Source organism: Stegostoma tigrinum, chromosome 19 (assembly GCF_030684315.1).
Source record: "Stegostoma tigrinum isolate sSteTig4 chromosome 19, sSteTig4.hap1, whole genome shotgun sequence".
Taxonomy (NCBI): Eukaryota; Metazoa; Chordata; class Chondrichthyes; order Orectolobiformes; family Stegostomatidae; genus Stegostoma; species Stegostoma tigrinum.
Window position 1 is genome coordinate 44,676,159 of NC_081372.1, and position 17,312 is coordinate 44,693,470.

Genomic DNA, 17,312 nt, shown 5'->3' on the forward strand with positions numbered 1-17,312 from the left:
AGAGAAAAAAAGGAAGTTTGTTCAATGCAGTTAAAGAAATAAGTTACACAGTTTCATTTGTAAAATGTCTGCACTTGAAGTGTTTGGTTAGAATTCTGCATTTCTCAGGTTTTTCAATAACTGTAAAGTTGTGGGTAGATAGAATTCTGCCTCCTATGTGCTTTAAAATCTTTTAGACTTTGTTATACTTAGGTATCCTGAATTGATTTATTTTTATTTTTGCATGCTATACCTCCATTTTATTGTTGAAACCAAATTTGCAGCCCGTCATATTTATAGTTTAGTGAAAGTCCACTTCAGTTAAGACTCGAAATATGATCTATCAAGCCACAATTTATTTCGGAGTTTGACTTCTTCTGTAGTAACATCATATGGAATCAAAATACTCAGTTCAGAACCATCTATGAAAAGTAGTTTCATTTTTGCAGTTGCAACATTAGATATTAGCTTGCCCTCTGTTTTCGGTGTCATGGTCTATAATTTGTGAACAGGTTCAAATGTTTACACATTGTACTAAATATCTCCATACTAAGAATGCCTACATAAGAAATAATGCATTTTGGGTGACTAGAACAATATGTTCTAATGAATAGGTAGTTGAAGAAATAATGGAGTCCATCTGTGGCTTGATGGGTTTGGAACTGTTGTTATGGGATGAATTAGTTTTCTGGGTTGCAATCACGTCATAGAGTTTGAACGTGAAGTCAGAAACATGACAACACCCGTGGTGAAAAGCTGTTGGAGATTTTGGACATATTTGTCACTCAGAGGGGAAAAAAACCTGTAAAATAGAAGCCCCTGTAATACATGGAAATGTATGTTCTGGTCATTGAATTGAATCATTTATTGTTGCATGTATTTAATGTAAAAATGCAGTAAAAAGTGTGTACCTTCTCCGTACATACATGGCTCCATTCACATTAACTTAGAATAAGACAAGGAAAGAAAAAGATAACCTAGCAGAATCCCATTTGCCTTTCCACTGCCACAGTCCCACTCAGGCTTGCCATCCCTCGCTAGGCCTCCTCCAGTCATACTGAAATTTTCAAGATGATTCAGACCAGTATAGATTATTCTCAAGTTTTATCGTAATTTCCATCTGGGCAGTTAAAAGGCCACCTCTGGGTCAATTCAGTTAAGGATAGCATGGCTGCACTGCCAAGAGGGTTAATGTATCACAGCCCCACAGACAGGTAAGCATAATTCTTACCTTTTGATGGGTCATACAGACAGGCCTCAGGTATAGAGATGCAGCAATGGGCACACCAACTCAAATAGACCCACCCCAGAAAGTTAGAGGCTTACATCCATGTAGCTGGCTGACTCCTTTATGCAGGGCACCTTCTATCACTTGACTGATGATCAAGTGATGGTGGGTAACTGGCAAGGTAGAATTTGTCCTGTTTTCTATGTATAGGACATACCTAGGTGATTTCCCACATTATCAAGTATCAATGTTGTCTCTGCACTGGATCAGCTTGGCTAGGCATGCAGCTAGTTCCAGAGCACAAGTCATCAGCACTATTGCTGGAATGCTGTTAGCCTTTGCAGTATCTTGTAGACTTTAATCAGTGTAGGGGTAATTGCCAATTCCATTAACATCTCTGCAAGATAATAAAATGCGAGGCTGGATGAACACAGCAGGCCAAGCAGCATCTTAGGAGCACAAAAGCTGATATTTCAGGCCTAGCACCTTCATAAGAAGGGCCCTTTTCTGATGAAGGGTCTAGGCCCAAAACATCAGCTTTTGTGCTCCTGAGATGCTGCTTGGCCTGCTGTGTTCATCCAGCCTCACATTTTATTATCTTGGATTCTCCAGCATCTACAGTTCCCATTATCTCCAACATCTCTGCAAGCTCTTCTTTGGAGAAATTAGGCTTCTGCTCTTTGCATGAATGCAACAGTATACTTAAACGACTCTTGGGCTTTTTGCTACATGACATGAGCTCAAGTCTGTTAATAGGGAAGTTGAGTTATATCTTGAAATGGTATGTTCACACGCTCCTGATTTTCTCTAGATCGTTTTAACATTCTCGGAAAAAATGAATGCATTCATTAGTTTGGGTGCAAGCCCCTCCTTGTTGATAGCAAGCAAGGTGTGGAGAGCTTCTTTCAGAATCATTTATTCCTAAATATATGAAGAAAACATATATTTCTTAAATGGCAGTAATTCAATGAAAATGTCAAATGAACCTAAACCTTATTTAAATGTTTGCTTTCCATTTCTTGATTTCTTTCAAGGGAAGGCCTTGTTTGTTCACTTATTTTACTTAGTCTGCTGGTTTTTCTTTACTTTTCTCCTTCTTTCGGTTCTATATTTCTTTACTTTTCATTGTTCTAACGCCTGTATAAGTTTTGATGCCTTTAAACAATGTTGTAAAACAAAGGCCTGGAGTAACAGGTTACAGCCACAATGTGGTGTTTTCACCAAATAAGGAGTGATATTATCACAGAACATCTCTCTGGAGTGGTGCTGAATTGAAAATACAAAACAGTGAAATCCTCTCCACTTGTCTAAATGGGTACAGCTCCTACAACAGTCAAGAAGCTTGACACTGACCTGGGCAAAGAAGTCTGCTTGATTGAAACCATATCTACCACCTTGAACATTCAGTTTCTATACCACTAAACTCACTGTGGTAGCAGTGTGTACCCTCTATAAGATAATTTGTAATAATTTGCCAAGGCCCCTTTGACAGCACCATCCAAATCTGGGAGTACTCCAAGCAAGATGAGCAACAGATGTATGGTAGCCACCACCATTTGCAAGTCCCTTCCAAGTCACACACCATCCTGACTTGAAACCATTCCTTCAGTACCCATGAACCTCAATGTCTGCGGCTGCCTGTGGCATCATCAGAGTAAATTGCAATAGCTTTCACATTCTGTTAAACAAGGGCATTCAGACAGGTTGAGGGGTTAAAGGAATAAGAAGGTGATATTGGCATATCTTAAGGGTTGGACAAATTGTTTGAGTTTTCATTGCAATCAATCAACTAAAACCATCTTTCTTTGCACCATATCATCACTGTAATAGAATGATTAGCTAATATTGACGGAGAAGCATGAACAAAATGGCTGAATTCCTGATGTGAGATGAAAATGATTGCTTTTAACATCGAAGCTACATTTGGCCAAGTGCGCCATCAAGGAGTTTTTGTAAAACTACAGGCTGGTCAGTCTAAGTTCTGTGGCAGGCAATTATTTGGAAGCAATTCTGAGGGATAGAATGTGTCTGCATTCAAAGAGGTAGGGATTAGTCAGGAACAGTCTGCATGGTTTTTTTTAGGGGAAGGGAGATCGTTATCTCTTCAAACATTTCAATGTGTATAGATAAGGACAAAGCTTTTCATGTAGACTACATGGACTACAAGGCTTTGATAAGGCCCACATGGGAGCCCACCAAATGTAACAACCCCTAACTATAAAGGACGAGCCAAGAGTATGATTGAATACTCAACCAGCCTTTGCCCAATGGTAAACTTTTTCCATTCAGAATATCACTTTCTAATGCTTTAAAAGGTTGTTTTATTACAAACTCTGGAGGACTGTGTTTAAGGTGAATGAGATCTTTAACTCCCATTTTTACTTTTAAGCCTTTAAGAAGCAGATTTCCATTTGAAAAAAAGTCAGAGACACAGGGCTTCTTTCTTGCTGGGTAATAATTAAGCATGAAGTAGAAAAGAGGCAACTTTGCCTTCTGGCTCTTGAATTTATAGACCTACACTCTCATAATTGTACTGTTAGTCTATTGAAAGCTTTGAAGTCCAAGGCTCTCTAATCTTCTATGAAACTTTCTTGGAGTGTTTTATTTGCAGTTATCAGCTGTCATTGTGTGTTGATCTGCCCTCATGATCTGCTGTAGCTGCAGTGATCGGCTTTTTACCTATGCCAAGGCATACCTGTTTGATCAGTCAACACTTATGGTTCCAAACTTTAAATATAAGACATGGATAATGTAGGACCAGAAAATTCAACAGACAATTATAACACTTCCTGGTATCTACATGTAATATAATTACAGGCATTTCAGTTTCTGGCAGAGTAATGATCAATTTGGTTCAAAACCAATGCATCCTTCCAACGATGTGACATGCTGCAGTGATCCCAACAAAATGGAGACTAAAGGTCTTTACGGTGATGACCAGAGATATGGTCATGATACCATAGAGGGCAAGGATTTTTTAGGTAATTGACAAATGACATGAGCAAAATAGTATTGAGTTGTCAGATTTATGACCTGGAATGCAATCTTAATTTGTCTGGTAGAAGCAGAATCAAAAATAACATTGAATAATAAGTAAGTGAATACTTGAAGAAATTTGCATAGCTTAGGAGAGACAGAGCAGGTGAATAAAACTCATTGAATATCTTGCTCAAAGAACAAACACAGGCAGGAAACGTTGATTGGCCTCCTGCTGGGCTGTATAATTCTATATTCTATCTTTACACAGTGGGCATTCTACATTTTCCTCCCTTCTCACCTTAGTTTCCTGCACAAGACATGTTTCCTGTGCTGCATTTTTAATGGCACGGCAGTTCTTTGCTATTGCCCCCTTTCATCAGTTCTCAATCCCAAGTGAACAGACATCATCGTGATTACAAAGTGCGTAGCTGGATGAACACAGCAGGCCAAGCAACGTCTCAGGAGCACAAAAGCTGACGTTTCGGGCCTAGACCCTTCATCAGAGAGGGGGATGGGGAGAGGTTCTGGAATAAATAGGGAGGGGGGGAGGTGGTCTGAAGATGGACAGAGGAGAAGATAAGCGGAGAGCCACAATTTCGCTCAACTGTTTCTCCCACATTTCCTGCAACACATCCCTCACACTCCGCACCCGCAATAACCACCCCAAGATAATCCCCCTAGTCCTCACATCAACCTCCACATACAACACATCATCCTCTGACACTTCCGCCATCTACAATCCGACCCCACTACCCAAGGCATTTTTCCATCCCCACCCTTGTCTGCCTTCCGGAGAGACCACTCTCTCCGTGACTTCCTTGTTCGCTCCACACTCCCCTCCAACCCCACCACACCCCGCACCTTCCCCTGCAACCGCAGGAAGTGCTACACTTGCCCCCACACCTCCTCCCTCACCCCCATCCCAGGCCCCAAGATGACTTTCCATACTAAGTAGATGTACACCTGCACATCTGCCAATGTGGTATACTGTATCCATTGTACCTGGTGTGGCTACCTCTACATTGGGGAAACCAAGCAGAGGCTTGGGGACCACTTTGCAGAACACTTCCGCTCTGTTCGCAATAAACAACTGCACCTCCCAGTCGCGAACCATTTTAACTCCCCCTCCCATTCCTCAGACGACATGTCCATCATGGGCCTCCTGCAGTGCCACAATGATGCCTCTCAAAGGTTGCAGGAACAGCAACTCATATTCCGCCTGGGAACCCTGCAGCCCAATGGTATCAATGTGGACTTCACAAGCTTCAAAATCTCCCCTTCCCCCCACTGCATCCCAAAAGCAGCCCAGCTCATCCCCACCTCCCTAACCTGTTCTTCCTCTCACCTATCCCCTCCTCCTACCTCAAGCTGCCCCTCCATTTCCCACCTACTAACCTCATCCTGCTTCCTTGACCTGTCCGTTCTCGCCGGGCTGACCTATCCCCTCCCCACCTCTATTCTCCCCTCCACCTATCCTCTCCTCTATCCATCTTTGGTCCGCCTCCCCCTTTCTCCCTATTTATTTCAGAACCCTCTCCCCATACCCCTCTCTGATGAAGGGCCTAGGCCCGAAATGTCAGCTTTTGTGCTCCTAAGATGCTGCTTGGCCTGCTGTGTTCATCCAGCCTCAGACTTTGTTATCTTGGATTCTCCAGCATCTGCAGTTCCCATTGTCTCTGACATCCTCGTGACATGACTCCTTCTGCACATCGTCAATGACTATTGGTAAGGTTTACTTCTCCACAAGCATATGCTTCCAAACACTGTTTGCCTAATGAACTTTTTACGACCTCCATCAAACTCCCAATTCCATGATACCCCATCCCCCAAATCCAGGTAAGGCCACTTTCGCACATGACAGAAGATTCTTTCCCAAACACGTAATCTGAGACTTCAGATATTATGCCCCCTTGCTGCCCACAGAAAATTCTCAAGCTTCTTCAGACGAAGTTGTGATTCAACTAGGAGAAGTTCTTCAGCTGTTGTCACTTGAAAGCAGGAGGGCATCTACAATTTGTGCTTCTTCGTCACACTTAGCCAGAAATCCTGGTAAGTTCTTTATCTTCCTTTGTGTTTCTTGTAGCTTTGCCAAAGAATAGTCGATCGCTAGAGTGAGTTGTGACTGATGCAGGCTGTGACTTCAATGCAGGATGTCAGTCTCTTTCTCTGCATCGTCCCAGCCTTCATCACAGGAAGGAATTTTTCTATTTGATTCTGGTTGCTGCTGCCTTTGTTGTTTGTTAATGGAAGGTTCAATAATAAGCCGAGAAAAGTACTCTGTTTATCACTTTCCCTGACAAAATCAGTTTTTTCTCAATTAGACAGAAGAGTTTTCAGCATCATTGCTGCTGTTCCCAGAGGGTAAAGGATGATCTCAGAGATCTCCTTCCAGCAAACCATTAGCATCAGTGGCAGTTTAATTCTCTCCTGAAAGAACTAACTAAAGCCTAAACTGTCTACTTGCAGCAGCTCACTTTGATCCTTGGCACCTTTCTTCCTACCTCCTGTCAGCTTCTTGGAAAAATGAGAAATCTGCTGTATCTGGCCTTCAAGGTGGAGTTTCTTTTAGTGAAGACTGATAGTTGAATCAACCTCTTTTTTTTTGCTGCAACTGATAGATGATGCAAAGCCACTGCAGCATTTTTGCCTAATAAGGAAAAGTGATGATTAGGAATGAAATAAAAAGTATGTAATCATCTCTCATTGTAGCAAAATAGAGTTTATCTTCCCCCTCTTTCTGATTTGGATATATCCTGACGACTGAAGTTGATTGGGAGATGACTGGGAAAGTGAGGCTTTATCCATAGGATGGAATCTGAAACAAAAAACAGACGTGTCCACTTCTATAGAAAAGTTAAAATAGATTTTCTTGCCATTTACCACAATGTACGTAGGCCAGAAATCCTCTTGTGTGCCTACAATGTTCCCAAAGAAAAATAAATTTTGCTCTTTAGTATTTGCAATTCTCTGGACTGCTGTAAACTGGCTTATCGCCAAATTTCTGACCAACAGATGGAAATACTTTACATATTCAAATGATAGGAAAATTCTCTCTTATGCGATACATAGTACAGCCATTTGGAAGTTGGATGTATTTAGTATTACAGGTGACTTTCCCACTACAAAAAACGAACATTGGAATGGCTGTTTTCAGCATGCTCCCCTGCGTGCTGACATGGTGCTTTTTCAGTTCTGTACTGGGCAACCTGGAAAGGCTTACTCCCACTCAGCCCTTGTTTGGCCCTGAATAGGGCCAGCTACAGTCCAAAAAAGTACTAAGTGGTTAAAGGTAGTCATCACTGCTCATCCAAGTTAAGTCCTGTATTGTTATCTACGCTAGTTACAGGGCTATCCTTGTGGTGACCCTGTCTGCTTTCCAATTGCTGACCTACCCTTAATCTCTTCAGTCACTGCTTTCTACAAATGTTGGGCTTCTTTTCAGGCTTTTTCTTGCTACTTAGCATCTTTTGCTAATGTGTCTTGTTACCGTTTGCAAGAATGCCATTGGCAACATCCAGGAGCTTGGGATATTCAAGGACTGAATACAAGGCTAATACAAGCTATTAATATTTATTAACTGTACTTCTCTGCATGAGCATGGTGGAGCATGTCTTCAATCAGGCTCTCACACATCAGGCTTCAGTGCAATATGATCTCACATCATCATGATACAACATCTTAAACACATCCTAATAGCTATTGTCAGAATGTTGGTACAGTTGACTCCTTACTCCAGATTTGGCATAGTTTATTTTTTGTTTAATATGCCACCTGAATGATAGTCTTTGTTAACCCTTATATTCCAACAGTTCCAGGAGAATCCATAATTCTGGACTTCTATTTTAACGTTGTGCTTATTGTAGAACTGAAATAAAAAGTAATATTATGGAAACGTAAGGGCTTTTGATAAAGCGTCACATGTACTCTCGGGGCAAACCAAAATACCATACAGCCAGAGGCACTTTTGAGTGGAATCAATGTTATAATACAATAAAACAATAGCAATATTTCATAAAACAATGTGCTTAATGACTAATGAGGATGATTGAGGGGTGAGTGTTTGCAATACAAGAGCTCCCCTGTTGTTCTTTAAAAAGCATTGAAAAACAAATCCTGGTCACTGATTTTATCATTGTCCATGGGATTTTGCAATCAAAAATCGACAGTCTAGATTACCTATCTTAAATCAGCAACTACTCTTCAAAAGGGACTTGTTAGGACATTCTGAGACCAAGAAAGTTGTGACATAGATGGAAACAAATCAAAAGCATCTCTGATTATCATGCATTTTTGAGTGATCATGATTTTTTTTGTCAGCTTTTTTTTTTCCTCATTTCCCTATTAATTATCTCCTTTGGCTTTGCTTACTCCTTAGTTTCTGCATCTCAATGATTTGCAATCCTCCAGCAAATCATTAACACAGAATATAGACATGATCCATTTTTTTTAGGCTGATATTTAATGTGCAAGCTATTTGAAACTATTATAAGTGTAGTACTGCAGAAAGGCAGATTGGAAAGGACAGCTTAATTCTGCTAAACTAAGTAGTTAGATGCATGGATATTGTGCAGACTTCTGGTAACAAGCAATTCTCACTAAATGGGTAAAAGAGATGTTTGATAAACATTAGGCGTGAAAAAATGCAGTAAGAGGTAACTTTATTCAGAATTTCAAAACTTAACAGTTCATTATGCCATTAATTAACAAATATAATTAATGTGCTACGAAAATGAATTATTTAACCATGTCTAAAATCACCATCATTCACGTTTTTAGCAAGCACTAATGAATACCAAAGCAATACTCCACATACTTAAAAAGTATAATTATGCACTTTTAAAGAGATAAGAATACTGACTTGTAGTCAAATTAAATAATGATGTGCAGCCTTTTACAAAATATAAGGAGTACCACAGCTTGTTGCACAAGCTATCCCTTCTCTACAATCATTTAAGAAGCAAAAATTTGATGTCATTAAACCACAAGATGGAAGACATAACATGAACTCATTAAAAATAAGGAGACAAAAAAATACAAGGTATGGTGAGTGCTGATAAAATACATTCTAATTTATATGCAAATTTGAACAGAGGAGGACTAATGTGTAAATGAAATTAAGAAATTGAGTGGATTCTTCAAAGGAAATAGATGTGTATGAAATGCAGACTATATTAATGAATACAGATTATTAATCAGAAAAGACATTGCTGGACTCAGGTTTTACATGTTGCCAAGGGAACACAACAGGTCAAATAGAGAAAATTATCTGTTCTAAAAATAATACTGCCAAGGTTTACAAGTGTAATATTTTGAACCCTTTTTACTGAGCATCCCATTCATTTCATACAAATGTCGTCATGTATAGTGTCAGGACATTCCAGGCTTATTGATTAATCTTATCAATTCAAATGCACAAATAGGATACAAATGACATGCAAAAGGACTAGTTCAATGACTTGTTTGGTTAGTTGATCAATTCAAAGCTGTTATTAATTATGTCAGTATTGTTTCCTCTTTGTAAACAGCTCTTAGGTGTGGCACAGTGGCTCAGTGGTTAGCACTGCAGCCTCACAGCACTAGAGACCCGGGCTTGATTCCAGCCTCAGGTAACTGTCTATGCAAAGTTTGCACATTCTCTCCGTGTCTGTGTGGGTTTCCTCCCACAGTCCAAAGATGTGCAGGTTAGGTGGATCAGCCATGCTAAATTGCTCATAGTGTTCAGGGGTGCATGAGTTATTGGGGGATGGGTCTGGGTGGGATGCTCCAAGGGGTGGTGTGGACTTGTTGGGCCAAAGGGCCTGTTTTCACATTGTAGGGAATCTCTTGTATGTGGGCAATTGAAACTAAATTTTGGAATGAAGTTATTTATGGTTAAGGAGCTCCTTCTGAAAGAATAGTACAGTCATAATATAATTTAATAATTAAATTATATAATTTTGTACGCAAGCTCATTGGTATATTTGATTGAGTTATAAATTTCATGGACTTGCCAAAAATATAAGGGGTCAGAAATAGCTTCCAAATTAAATACAAGGACAATTTTCAACAGTTCAAGATAGTGTTCCTCTTTTTCACATCAGACTCCTACTCTAGCAGTTTGTTATAAGTTTTTAATTATTACCACTTTACTTTAATTGTTTATGAAGTTATAATTTATTGAGCATATTCATATGTTGCAACCACCATTGAATGTATCTATGGTCTAGTGACCATATTCCGAAACTTCAACACTCTAAATTGACCCACAGCCAGACAAATCAGGCCTGACAGTAAATTGGCCAAACTAAATTAATCAGCAGCCAGCAAATATCACTTAGAGCAGTGGAAACCAACTTGGAGGTGACATACGTTCAGAGGGAATCAGTTACATCCAGCCCAAGGGTTATGTATTGGAAATGTGTTGATCAAAAATGTTCTGACATTTTGCTTGCCTGTGTATGTGCACTTTATACCTACAGAATGTCAACAGTGAAAGATGTTGGAAGAACCCCATTGGATGATTTGAACCCAGCTTAGACCTCATTTACCAAACCTAGAAGGTCCTGTGCAAGGGAGGATGGAAAAACACACCTGGAAGCTAGCCCCTCATTGAAGTTTTAGCAAAGGCTCACAGGGAAAATGCACATGAAGGCTCATGGCAGACGACCATGTGACAACCCAGGAGAACATTCTAAACTGAAAGACTCACTTTCATGAAAGAGAGCTAGCACTATGTTGGAGGAAAAAAAAGAGATTCCATTGGCCCAGATCAAACACGAGGATCATTGTAGGTAATATCCTTTCTCAAACAGATAGAGATAGATAGAAAGTAAATATTATAGGAGTTTGGAAAATGCTCACATAGTGTTATTGTTTAAAAAATCAAGTTGAACCATCAACTAAATTCTGTGTCCCTTTGTCTGGATCACGAACAAGAGCACTTGAGTGTTTTTAATACATAGATTGGTCAAAATGTCCAAATCATGGGGAAAATAGTGCAGAAAAAATGTTTCTAATGGTACGTAGCACAAACACATGATATGGGAGAACAGGACCAATTCATCTTTGAAGACATTTTAAAAAATCAATATGGATACTTAATATCCATTATAAGGAGCAGAATTGGAAAAAAAATCATTATAACGCAATAAAATAATGGAAAATATTTGCAAAGATCCTGAGGGAAATGTCTTTGAGAGTAGTGAAATATTATTAGATCATTATCTTAGAAATAAAGATGAACTGTAGAGATATCAAGATTTCCAGACAGTACCAGTGTCCAAGTTATTGTTCTGTCTTCACTGAAACCTCCAAACTAAAGGTTAATCACCTTATTACTCCAAACCAAACTCATGCCATCACTTAAAAATAAAATGCTGTAAAACTTAAATGAAAGCAGAAAATGGTGGAGAATCTCTGCAATTCTGTGTGTCTGCAGAGACAGAAACCAAGCCAATGATTTAAATCTGATATCACTCTTTTTAAAATTGGTAATGGGAGGGAAAGAGCAAAAAAGAACATTTTAATGCACTTTGGAGACACAGGTGATGTTGCACTGTACATGGATGCTCATGTTCCAGTAAATGTTAATAATTTTGTTATATGTTTATTTATTTGCCTCTGCCTAGCCTTGAATGTTGTTGGGCCTGACACCATGATGTCCTACACAATGTCCATGCAGGAAGTATCATAGACCAATGTCTGTATTCAGAGTCTGCTGCTGCATGTGGATGCAAGATGAGCAATGAATAGGGTGATGAGTTCTTCAGGTAACATTGCACATCATAGCCAAAAACCCTGATTATTTCCCTGGCCTTTGTGTGCAAATGTTTTGGACCTGAATTAAGGATGAGAAATGGGGGCTCTGGTCAAGAAAAAGGAGGCACATGTCAGGTATAGACATCTGTGATTGAGTGAATTCCCAGAGAAGTATAAGGATGGTAGGAGCATACTCAAGAGGGAAAGCAGAGGGCAAAACGGTGACATGAGATATCTTTGGCAAGCAGGGTTAAGGAGAATCCAAAGAGATTTTAGAAATACATTAAGGACAAAAGAGTAACTGAGGAGAGGGTAGGGGCCCTCAAGGATCAACAAAGCCCTCTACGTGAAGGAATGACAAAGAAAGTTGATGAAAGCAGAGCTGTGGATGTTGTCTATATAGACGTCAGCAAGATGTTTGACAAGGTTGTGCATGGTAGTCTGGTTAGCAAGGTTAGATCACAGGGAATCCAGGGAGAGCTAGCCATCTGGATACAACATCGACTTGGAAATAGGAGACAGAGGAAGTGGTGAAAGGTTGCTTTTTGTACTGCATGTCTGTGACCAGCAGTGTGCTGCAAGGATCAGTGCTGGGTCCACTGCTTTTTGTCATTTTTATGAATGATTTGGATATGAATGTAGGAGGTTGGTTTAGTAATTTTGCAGGTGACACCAAAATTGGTGGTGGAGTGGACATTAAGAAAGTTTATCTAAGAGTGCAACAGGACCTTGATCAGATGAGCTCAGGAGTGGCAAATGGAATTTAATTTAAATAAATGTGACTGGTTGCATTTTGGAAAGGCAAATCAGGGCAGGACTAGTGCACATAATGGTTAGGTGCTGTCAGTGTTGCCAAACAAAGAAAGCTTGGGGTGTAGGTTCATTGTTGCATGAAAGTAGAGCCACAGTGAGACCAGGTCATGAAGACAGTATCTGGTACGCATGCCTTTGTTGATAAGTGCTTTGAATGTAGGAGTTGGGTTGTTACATTGCACCTGTAGAGGAAATGGTTAGGCCACTTGTAGAATTCTGTGTTCAATTCTGATCTCCGTGTTAAAGGAACAATGTTGCTAAGCTTGATAGGGTCCTGATAAGGTTTACAAGGATGTTTCTGGGTTTAGAGGTTTTAAGCTATAGGGAGAGGCTGAATAAGATGGGCCTGGGTAGGAGTGTTTAAATCTGATGGGTGAACTTATAGAGGTTGAAATCATGCGGGGTAAGTGTAGGGTGAATAGCCAAGGTCTTTTTATTCCCAGGGTAGGGGAGTATAAAACTAGAGGGCATAGGTTTAAGATGAGGGGGAAAGAATTAAAAGGCATGTAAGGGGCAACATTTTCATGCAGAGGGTGGTGCGTGTATAGAACGAACTGCAAGGCTGGTGGCTGCACTAATTGGCAAGGCAAAACAAGGCAAGGTGGAGGCAGGGGTGCAGCAAGCACTCAGCTAAGTGCTATGTGAGTGAGTGCCAAGAAATCAAGCAAAAAGCCCTGAGATGCAGCTTGGTCTAATCCATCACGTGAGTGCCGATCCCTTTGTGCAAGGTCTCCTTGCAACAGCCTTTCATTTCTTGTTGCCAGTGAGCTTTCAATGCAATTTTCAACTTTTTAAGCATTCCACAACTGGATTGGAGAGGTTTCATGAGAATCCCTGAGAGATTGGCATTCAATAACTGCCAATGTCCATGGGCGAGAGATGCTTGTGGTTAGTGCCCAGATATCATACCCTGAGATACTGTTCCATGATGAAAGTGGAGGGTCTTCACAGACAGAGGCAACTTGAAGTCATTGGGTACAAACTATTACTTCCATGTCGAAAATTATTAGCATCCAATTTTTCTTGTGTGGCAGAAGATACATATTAGTAAGACTTAGTGTGCAGTTAATAAGATCATTAATGAACAATAATCCAGACTAATAGGAAATTGCTGTCGCTTTGTAAAAGTCTCGCCCAGAACTTAGTTAAGACATGAAGTAAGATAATAAAATGTGAGGCTGGATGAACACAGCAGGCCAAGCAGCATCTCAGGAGCACAAAAGCTGACGTTTCGGGCCTAGACCCTTCATCAGAGAGGGGGATGGGGGGAGGGAACTGGAATAAATAGGGAGAGAGGGGGAGGCGGACCGAAGATAGAGAGTAAAGAAGATAGGTGGAGAGAGTGTAGGTGGGGAGGTAGGGAGGGGATAGGTCAGTCCAGGGGAGACGGACAGGTCAAGGAGGTGGGATGAGGTTAGTAGGTAGCTGGGGGTGCGGCTTGGGGTGGGAGGAAGGGATGGGTGAGAGGAAGAACCGGTTAGGGAGGCAGAGACAGGTTGGACTGGTTTTGGGATGCAGTGGGTGGGGGGGGGGGGGGAAGAGCTGGGCTGGTTGTGTGGTGCAGTGGGGGGAGGGGATGAACTGGGCTGGTTTAGGGATGCAGTAGGGGAAGGGGAGATTTTGAAACTGGTGAAGTCCACATTGATACCATTAGGCTGCAGGGTTCCCAGGCGGAATATGAGTTGCTGTTCCTGCAACCTTCGGGTGGCATCATTGTGGCACTGCAGGAGGCCCATGATGGACATGTCATCAAGAGAATGGGAGGGGGAGTGGAAATGGTTTGCGACTGGGAGGTGCAGTTGTTTGTGGCGAACTGAGCGGAGGTGTTCTGCAAAGCGGTCCCCAAGCCTCCGCTTGGTTTCCCCAATGTAGAGGAAGCCGCACCGGGTACAGTGGATGCAGTATACCACATTGGCAGATGTGCAGGTGAACCTCTGCTTAATGTGGAATGTCATCTTGGGGCCTGGGATAGGGGTGAGGGAGGAGGTGTGGGGACAAGTGTAGCATTTCCTGCGGTTGCAGGGGAAGGTGCCGGGTGTGGTGGGGTTGGAGGGCACCCGAGCACCAAACCATCATCTCCAACACCATTCACGACCTCATCACCTCAGGAGACCTCCCACCCACAGCCTCCAACCTCATTGTTCCCCAACCCCGCACGGCCCGTTTCTATCTCCTTCCCAAAATCCACAAACCTGCCTGCCCTGGTCGACCCATCGTCTCAGCCTGCTCCTGCCCCACCGAACTCATCTCCACCTATCTGGACTCCATTTTCTCCCCTTTGGTCCAGGAACTCCCCACCTACGTCCGTGACACCACCCACGCCCTCCACCTCCTCCAGGACTTCCAATTCCCTGGCCCCCAACACCTCATATTCACCATGGACGTCCAGTCCCTGTACACCTGCATTCCGCATGGAGATGGCCTCAGGCCCTCTGCTTCTTCCTGTCCCGCAGGCCCGACCAGGCCCCCTCCACCGACACTCATCCGCCTAGCTGAACTCGTCCTCACACTCAACAACTTCTCTTTTGACTCCTCCCACTTCCTACAGACTAAGGGGGTGGCCATGGGCACCCGCATGGGCCCCAGCTATGCCTGCCTCTTTGTAGGTTACGTGGAACAGTCCCTCTTCCGCACCTACACAGGCCCCAAACCCCACCTCTTCCTCCGGTATATTGATGACTGTATCGGCGCCGCCTCTTGCTCCCCAGAGGAGCTCGAACAGTTCATCCACTTCACCAACACCTTCCACCCCAACCTTCAGTTCACCTGGGCCATCTCCAGCACATCCCTCACCTTCCTGGACCTCTCAGTCTCCATCTCAGGCAACCAGCTTGTAACTGATGTCCATTTCAAGCCCACCGACTCCCACAGCTACCTAGAATACACCTCCTCCCACCCACCGTCCCTCAAAAATTCCATCCCCTATTCCCAATTCCTCCGCCTCCGCCGCATCTGCTCCCACGATAAGACATTCCAATCCCGCACATCCCAGATGTCCAAGTTCTTTAAGGACCGCAACTTTCCCCCCACGGTGATCGAGAACGCCCTTGACCGCGTCTCCCGCATTTCCCGCGACACATCCCTCACACCCCGCCCCCGCCACAACCGCCCCAAGAGGATCCCCCTCGTTCTCACACACCACCCTACCAACCTCCGGATACAACGCATTATCCTCCGACACTTCCGCCATTTACAATCCGACCCCACCACCCAAGACATTTTTCCATCCCCTCCCCTGTCTGCTTTCCGGAGAGACCACTCTCTCCGTGACTCCCTTGTTCGCTCCACACTGCTCTCCAACCCCACCACACCCGGCACCTTCCCCTGCAACCGCAGGAAATGCTACACTTGTCCCCACACCTCCTCCCTCACCCCCATCCCAGGCCCCAAGATGACATTCCACATTAAGCAGAGGTTCACCTGCATATCTGCCAATGTGGTATACTGCATCCACTGTACCCGGTGCGGCTTCCTCTACATTGGGGAAACCAAGTGGAGGCTTGGGGACCGCTTTGCAGAACACCTCCGCTCAGTTCGCAACAAACAACTGCACCTCCCAGTCGCAAACCATTTCCACTCCTCCTCCCATTCTCTTGATGACATGTCCATCATGGGCCTCCTGCACTGCCACAATGATGCCACCCGAAGGTTGCAGGAACAGCAACTCATATTCCGCCTGGGAACACTGCAGCCATATGGTATCAATGTGGACTTCACCAGTTTCAAAATCTCCCCTTCCCCTACTGCATCCCTAAACCAGCCCAGTTCATCCCCTCCCCCCACTGCACCACACAACCAGCCCAGCTCTTCCCCCCCCCCCCCCACCTACTGCATCCCAAAACCAGTCCAACCTGTCTCTGCCTCCCTAACCGGTTCTTCCTCTCACCCATCCCTTCCTCCCACCCCAAGCCGCACCCCCAGCTACCTACTAACCTCATCCCACCTCCTTGACCTGTCCGTCTCCCCTGGACTGACCTATCCCCTCCCTACCTCCCCACCTACACTCTCTCCACCTATCATCTTTACTCTCCATCTTCGGTCCGCCTCCCCCTCTCTCCCTATTTATTCCAGTTCCCTCCCCCCATCCCCCTCTCTGATGAAGGTTCTAGGCCCGAAACGTCAGCTTTTGTGCTCCTGAGATGCTGCTTGGCCTGCTGTGTTCATCCAGCCTCACATTTTATTATCTTGGAATCTCCAGCATCTGCAGTTCCCATTATCTCTAAGACATGAAGTAAGTTTCCCCTAATGTTGATGCAGTTCTCACTGGGCACCACTTGTGGTTCTGTCACATTTCTTACTACAACCTACATTATTCAGCCCCTATAAGATTTCACACAAAGTTTCTGATTGTGATTGTTATTTTGAAATTACCTATTTCCAAAGATAGCAATGTGTTGAAAGGATTTGTGAGTAATTGGTCCTATTGATTTACTTTTGCTGTCTGTCATCAGTGAACACAAACACGACCATGTCATGCATCTTAACTAACAAACCAAAGGAAAATATGTCGTAATCTTGTTAATCATATGTGAATCCAAATTAACAGATATCTAAGCTCATTAACTCTCAATATAAT

At 42.9% G+C, this 17,312-nt stretch overlaps 1 protein-coding gene across 1 annotated transcript in view; it reads left to right on the plus strand.

Annotated features, from left to right (window-relative positions):
• The window catches only part of LOC125461226 (docking protein 5-like), a 521,375-nt gene that overhangs the window by 12,661 nt on the left and 491,402 nt on the right, over positions 1–17,312 (plus strand). The gene's annotated exons all lie outside the window — the stretch shown is intronic.